The sequence below is a fragment of the Canis lupus genome, chromosome 17 (assembly GCF_011100685.1).
Source record: "Canis lupus familiaris isolate Mischka breed German Shepherd chromosome 17, alternate assembly UU_Cfam_GSD_1.0, whole genome shotgun sequence".
Classification (NCBI taxonomy): Eukaryota; Metazoa; Chordata; class Mammalia; order Carnivora; family Canidae; genus Canis; species Canis lupus.
In genome coordinates this window covers 40,039,841-40,046,037 of record NC_049238.1, presented here as the reverse complement: position 1 = coordinate 40,046,037, position 6,197 = coordinate 40,039,841, and positions in this window count along the sequence as shown.

The following is a 6,197-nucleotide window of genomic DNA, read 5'->3' as shown; positions in this document are numbered from 1 at the left end:
TGAACTGAAACCAAGAGTCAGATGCTTACAATCTGAGCACCCAGGCACCCCTTTTTCATTTTTGATAGTAAAATATCTGTAACATAAAATGTGCCATCTTAACTCTCTGTAAATGTACAGCTCAGTGGCACTCATTCCACTGACAGTGTTGTATCACCACCACCATTTCCAAAACTTTTCAACCCCCCTGAACAGATTCTATATAACCATGGAGTCATAACCCCCTCAGTCCCACTTCCTCCAGCCGGTGTCCTCATCCCCTTGCTGTTTCCATGAACTTGCTTATTCCAAAGAGTCCATTTAAGTGAAATCCTAAAGCATCTGTCCTTTTATGCCTGGCCTATTTGACTTAGCCCACTGTTCTCCATGTTCGTACATGTTCTTGCATGGATTAGCATTTCATTGCTTTAAGACTTGATAAAATACTTAAGTCTTCCTTTGTCTTTTTATGAGTACTTGCCAGTTTTTTGTTTGTTTTTTTTTTACCCTACTCAGACATGGCTTCTTTTTATTGTGGTAAAATGTACATGATATAAAATTGAGTTTTAACTATTTTAAAATGGACAATCTAGTGGTATTCAGTCCATTCACAATATCACGCAATCCTAACTACTGTCAATTTCCAGAATGATTTCATCATCCCAAACAAACTACCTGTTAAACATTAACTCCCCATGCACCTTAGGATCCTCTAATCTACTTTCTATTTATGAATTTGCCTATTTTGGCTACCTTCATATAAATAGAATCCTACAGTATGTGTCCTTTTGTGTTTGGCTTATTTCACAGCATAATACTTTCAAGGTTCATCTACATTGTAGCATGTGTCAGAATTTCATTCCCTTTTATAACTGAATAATCCATTGTATATATAAACCACATTTTGTTTATCCATTCATCTATTGATAAATACATGGGTTGCTTATACCTTTTGGCTATTGTGAATAATAGTGCCTTGAACGTCACATGTAAGTATAATGTTTGAGTTTCTGTACTCAATTCTTCGGGGTATATACCTAGGAGTCAAATTGCTGGGTCATATGGTAATTATTTGTTTTAAATTTCTGAGGAATTGCCAAACTGTTTTCCATAGCAGCTGTACCATTTTACATTCCAGCTGGCAACATGTGAGGATCCAATTTCTCCACATCCTCACCAACACATTTTTTTCTGTTTTTTATTCCAGTAGGTGTAAAGTGGTCCTCAATGTGATTTTGATTTGTATTTACCTAACACCAGTGATGTTGAGCATTTCTTCATACGCTTATTAGACAGTTGTCCCAGACTATATATTGAGAAGACTATTCTTTCCCCCAGTGAATGGTCTTAGCACCCTTGTTGAAAATCAGCTGACCATAAATGTAGAAGCTTATTTTTTTTTTAAGATTTTATTTCTTTATTCATGGGAGGCGGGGGGGGGGCAGAGACACAGGCAGAGGGAGAAGCAGGCTCCATGCAGGGAGCCTGACGTGGGACTCAATCCCGGGTCTCCAGGATCACGCCCTGGACCAAAGGTGGTGCTAAACCACTTAGCCACCAGGGCTGTCCTTTTTTTTAAAAAAAGAAATGTAGAGGCTTATTTCTGGAATTTGAATTTTATTCAATTCATCTATATGGGGCAGCCCCGATGGCCCAGTGGTTTAGCGCCGCCTTCAGCCCGGGGTGTGATCCTGGAAACCTGGGATGGAGTCCCACATCGGGCTCCCTGCATGGAGCCTGCTTCTCCCTCTGCCTGTGTCTCTGCCTCTCTCTCTCTGTGTCTGCCATGAATAAATAAATAAATAAAATCTTAAAAAAAAATTCATCTATATGTCTTTATGTCAGTACCACACTGTCCTAAATACTATAGCTTCGTAGTAAGTTTTAAAGTTGGAAAGCATGTTTTATAGTTTGCAGAGTATAGGTTTTGCATTTAAAAAAAAAAAACTTACTTTTTTTATTTTTTTACTTTTTATTTTTTTTATTTTAATGTAAGCTCTATGCCCAACATGGGGCTTGAACTCACAACTCTGAGATCAAGAGTTGCATACTGAGCCAGTCAGGTACCCCAAGTTTGCACTTCTTTTGTTCTTTTTTTGATAGTAAATGGAATTGCTTCTTAAACAATTTCCATTTTTAGGTTGCCTATTTCAAATGTATTGAAATAAAATGGAGTTTTGTATATTGGGGTCATATCTTATAACCTTGCTGAATTTGTGTGTGTGTGTGTGTGTGTGTGTGTGTGTGTTTAAGTAGGCTTCATGTCCAACATGGGGTTTGAACTCATGACCCTGAGATCAAGAGTCACATGCCCTACCAACTAAGCCAGTCAGGCACCCTATTGCTAAACTTATTTTAATAAACTTTTAGAAAATCCTCAGGATTTTTATTTTATTTTATTTTTTTAAAGATTTTATTTATTCATGAGAGACAGAGAGAGAGAGAGAGAGGCAGAGACACAGGCAGAGGGAAAAGCAGGCTCCATCAGGGAGCCTGACGTGGGACTCAATCCCAGGTCTCCAGGATCACACCCTGGGCTGAAGATGGCGCTAAATCGCTGAGCCACCTGGGCTGCCCATCCTCAGGATTTTTAGATCACATCATTTGCAAATATAGTTTTACTACTTCTTTTCCAATCTGGACACTTTTTATTTCATTTTCTTGCCAAATTGTCCTGGCTACTTCTAGCACAGAGTTGGGTAAGAGCAGAAATGACTGTTCCTTATCTTAAAGGGAAAGCTTCCATTCTTTTACCATTAAGTATAATGTTAGTTGTGAGATTTTGTACAATGCCCTCTTTCAGGTTAAGAAAGTTCCCTTCTTTTCCTAGTTTGTTGTGTTTTTATCATGAAAGGGTGCAAGGAAAATTTAAGATTTATTAAAAATCTCTGCTACCACTCTCTTAAACTAAAATTGGTGTGCGTTAGGGGTTAGTGCTGAAATCTGCCTTCTCTAATCCTATTCCAGTTAGAAGCTCTGCCTGAAGAAGAACCATATAACTTGATTGGTGCCACACTTGATTTGTGATGCCTAAGATCAGCCAGGCCTCCTGTGCCACTCATTGGTTATGACACTTGACCTTTGTCAGCAGCTCTTCAAATCCCCTCAACAACTCCATGTCACCATCTCAAACCCCACCTTCCCAGTCTTTAAGACTGCATTGCCTCTTAGACTATCAAGAAAATTGAGGCCAACTGAGGGTTTTTTTTGGAACCCTCATATCCCCACCTCCATCTCCACTCACCCTCTAACCATTTTAACTGCCTTTCCACAGGTCTCAAAGTCAACCTGTTTGACTCTGGTTCAAGCCAAAGTCAACTGCTCTGCTGCACACTAGACTCAAACCTTCGTCTCTGTACCTTGTAATCTTGGTCACTCTAAATGACCTCTTCCCTTCAGTCAATTTACATAATTTGAAACTGTTTCACATGCAAACTTCCAGAAAAGTGTAGTTACAATTTACCTTCCATTCACTTCTTATCCCATTGCAGCCAGGTTTGCCCTCAACACTCTACTGAAATATCTAATTCTGGGACATCTGGGTGGCTCAGTGGATGAGCGTCTGCCTTCAGATCAGATCGTGATCCTGGGGTCCTGGGATTGAGTCCCACATAGGGCTCCCTACCGGGAGCCTGCTTCTCCTTCAACAGCCTGTGTCTCTGCCTCTCTCTGTGTCCCTCATGAATAAATAAATAAAATCTTAAAAAAAAAAAATCTAATTTTAACTCCTTATCTTCAACTCTATGCTGTATTTTATTTTGTTGATTTCACTTTCCTCATAGAAACACTCAGGTTGGGGCATCTGGGTAGTTCAGTCGCTTAAGCATCTGCTTTCAGCTCAGGTCATAGTCCCAAGTTACTGGGATCGATCCCCACATCAGGTTCCCTGCTCAGCTCATGTTCTTGCACGTGTGCTTGCTCTCTTTCAAATAAATAAATATTTTTTTAAAAAAAGAAACACTCAGTTCTATGACAATTGGGACAACTGGGAACTCTCAAAGGATGTTGAGTAAAGAAAGTGGGAAACAAGATGATTGTGTCCCAGAAGATAAGTGGCATGACTGGTTGTAGCACTAAAACTATAAAGAGGACCTGTAAGGTAAGAATGGTACGTATGTTTTGTAACTGGCTTTATTTTCAGTTAATAATCTATCATATGCACATAAATGCCTATAAAGAAGGGAAAACCAACAAAATATTCATGACAATAGCTCTGGATTATAAGATATTTTTATTTTCTTACTTTCATTTATCTTTATATTTAAAAATCTCATATAATGTAATTAATTATATAATAATAACTTTGGGGAGTCTTAATTATATGCCAGATATACTGCATGATTTGGACACTACTCTCCTGCCTAGTAATATGGATGCCAGGTCAAGCTAAACAATTCCATTCCCTTCCTTACACACATGCCAAGCAAATATCCTGTCATGTTAGCCAAATATTTATTTAAGGGAGGTGGAGATAATTTTCTTTTAGAAACAGATTCATTTACCAGTTCACATCCTTTAGCCAGAGCAGAGTCACATTTCTGAAATAACTTCATAAAAAATTTCTCTGATTCTTTTTTTTTTTTTAACATTATTTGACAGAGAAAGAGCTCACGCACATGCACGCAGAGGGAAGGGGCAGAGGGAGAAAGAAGTTTGAGCAGACTACCTGCTGAGCATAGAGCCTGACTCTGAGCTGGATCCTAGGACCCTAAGATCACAACCTGAGCTGAAATCAAGAGTTGGTTGCTTAACCCACTGCACCACCCAGGGACCCCACTTCTATGTGATTCTTATTCTCTCCTCAATAATGAGAGTGTGCGTGAGATTTTCTTACAACAGAAGAACACTGGGAAGTATATTGAAGGGTTTGTAAATAACAAAGTACCTGGTCCTGAAAACATTCTATGCCATGTACCTGTTCCTTGAAATTCTGAAGAATTTCAACTGACTGGAACTGCATGACATGTAACCTAAATATTGTACTCAACAGACTACAGAGGAGTAGTATTTCCCTTGGTGGCTGTAGTCCTTTTTGGTGGGATTACATTTTGACCCGAGTTAACTGGAATATTTTCTGATGTAGTTTTCTGTCACACAAAGACTTATGTTCTGGACAACTCCCAGATCATTTGCTCCTAAATCTGGCTTTGCTCCAGACCCATCCTTTGCCATTTTCCTTATTCTCTGTTATCTAGCAATCTTGTTCTCATCTTTAGACTTCCACAAAATATTAGGCTCCCACCTGCTTCCAGGCCTTCGCACATGCTGAAGGGAGAACTCATCCTCTTCTCTTCAACTTCACCTGGGAGATATCTACACTCTTAAGTTAGGATCTATCATTTTTAAAACTACTCTCTACTAAGCACCTAACCTGGCAAATGATTATAAAACGATTTCAAGCAGCCATTAATGTATAAACATAACAGTACTTTAAACAGTATGATATGGGGATCCCTTGGTGGCTCAGCGGTTTAGCACCACCTCTGGCCCAGGGCATGATCCTGGAGACCCGGGATCAAGTCCCATATCAGGCTCCCTGCATGGACCTGCTTCTTCCTCTGCCTGTGTCTCAGCCTCTCTCTCTCTCTCTCTTTCGCTCTCTGTGTCTCTCATGAATAAATAAATAAAATCTTTTAAAAAAATAAAAAAAAAAACAGTATGATACAAAACTATTTACCCAATGATACAAATTTGGAGGAAAATGAATATGTATAGAAAAGAACAAAAAATACACCAATATAAGACGGAGGAAAAAATAAGTACATACGTAAGTGTTAAAAAAAAAAAAACACTAGAAAATAAAACACTACATAGAAACACAATAAACTAAGTGGTAACTGTAGAATGGTAGGGAGCAAGAACTTTCTCATGTATAGCTTTTTTTTACTGAACCATTAGAATGTACCAAACCAAATATATTAAAATGTTTGCAAGACAGGGACGCCTGGGTGGCTCAGCAATTGAGCGTCTGCCTTCAGCTCAGGGCTCAGGGCGTGATCCTGGGTTGAGGGATTGAGTCCCCATCGCGCTACCTGTGAGGAGCCTGCTTCTCCCTCTACCTATGTCTCTGCCCCCCTCTCTCTCTCTGTCTCTCGTGAACGAATAAAGTCTTTTTTCTTTTTTAATGTCTGCAAGGCAGAAAACACACTAAAACTTTAATAGTGATTATCCCGGAAGAATGGGACAAAGATTTTGTCTTCTATTTCTATAAATACGCT